Source organism: Nuphar pumila, chromosome 11 (genome assembly GCF_984573655.1).
Source record: "Nuphar pumila chromosome 11, dmNupPumi1.hap1.1, whole genome shotgun sequence".
Lineage (NCBI taxonomy): Eukaryota > Viridiplantae > Streptophyta > Magnoliopsida > Nymphaeales > Nymphaeaceae > Nuphar > Nuphar pumila.
Window position 1 is genome coordinate 46,189,424 of NC_143259.1, and position 1,684 is coordinate 46,191,107.

At 40.1% G+C, this 1,684-nt stretch overlaps 1 non-coding gene across 1 annotated transcript; it reads right to left on the reverse strand.

Moving 5' to 3' along the window:
- Window positions 1-1,076: 1,076 nt before the first annotated feature.
- Window positions 1,077-1,179, reverse strand: LOC149822332 (small nucleolar RNA R71). Its single transcript, XR_016426239.1, has one exon. It is a non-coding gene; the product is annotated as a small nucleolar RNA R71 (small nucleolar RNA).
- Window positions 1,180-1,684: the final 505 nt, after the last annotated feature.

Here is a 1,684-nt window from a genome sequence, read left to right on the forward strand (position 1 = left end):
TGTGATTAATTCCTGTTCCCTGAGGATTCGACCCATACTTACCACTTTGTGGAAAGTCGGTTTTTATATTTTTGGTTGACAATTTTCCAAAGTTTTATTGAAAATAATTGTTTTAAAAAGATCATTTCAAAATATCAACCAAATTTTGGCGCCGTTGCCGGGGAACGGCGAATTAATTACTATATTTCTTAGAGTTTAATTTATTAATTTGTTTTAGTTAGTTAATTAGTTGTTTTCTTTTTAGTTAGTAGGATTAGTAAGTGAATATAGGATTAACATAGTTAGTAAATATAGGATTCACGTATTGTTCTTTTTAGGATTCACTTAATTATCATTCTGCAAGGAGCGATTAGACAGGTGGGTTTTAGAAAAACATAGTTTGTGATTTCCTGTATTTATTTGTTTTAGCATTTTAGAATAGTTTACTTTGTTACTTATTTATTTAGTATAGAATTCTGACATAGCTAGATAGCATATCTGCTTGTTTTTAGTTATTGTTAGTTGTTTTTTTACATTTTAGTACCTGTGTTAGTTTAGATTTAGAGTTAGGTCGTTTGCTTACATCTGGTCTTAGTACCAGTGTATGCAGGGTCGGCGAGGTCTAGGAACCCCATTACACCCATTTGTTGACAACCCAGAGAGAATTTTACATTCTCATCAAAGTTCGGCAACAATGGCTGACATGGATCCTCCACCTCCACCCCCAGTTCTTTCACGCCCTCTGCGGGAATACTTCATTCCCACAGACTATGTTCAGGCATCCTGCATTCGGAGACCCGATGTAGGAGCGCCGCATTATGAGATTAAGGCCAACATTATTCAGATGCTTCCATCCTTTTATGGCCTTAGTCATGAGGATCCCTACCGGCATTTAGATGAATTCCTAGAAATCTGTTCTACAGTTAAGATACAAAATTTCGATGATGATGCATTGAGGTTGACTCTATTCCCCTTTTCATTGAAGGACAAAGCCAAGTATTGGCTAAAGTCCTTAGATTCTGTAGAAATAGAGTCATGGGATCAATTGCAACAGGAGTTTCTTCGGAAATATTTTCCCATTGGTCGTACCAATCAATATCGTAGAGCCATCACTAGCTTTTCAGAGCTAGATGGTGAGCGCTTTCATGAGACCTGGGAGAGAATGAAGGATCTCCTCAGGAAATGTCCCCATCATCAGGTGCCGAAATGGCAATTGGTGCAGAGCTGCTATGATGGATTGTCTGACAAGAATCATCAGATGATCGACTCTTCATGTGGAGGGACATTCATGCTGAAGAGCGAGGACGAAGCATGGAGGCTATTTGATACATTGGCCGAGAATTCTCTCCACCATGCTTCGAGCTCTCATTCGAATAGAGCCACACCCAGCATTCAAAAGAAAGCTGGTGTTCTTGAGATTGGTCTATCTACTGCATTACAGTGCAAGGTAGACATGATTGCTCAGAAGCTGGACCAGCTTCTCTCAGAACCATCCACTACACAGCAGGTGTGTACTCTTTGTGCCAGTCTGGCACATGAGATCACTGAGTGCCCTTCGGCAGCTCAGTACCCTGAATTTGTTCAAGAACAAGTTCAGGCAGCTCAGGGTTACGTCAGACCGCCGAATAATCCGTTTTCATCGACATATAATTCGGGTTGGCGTAACCATCCCAATTTTTCATGGAAGAATCCACAGTCTTCCATG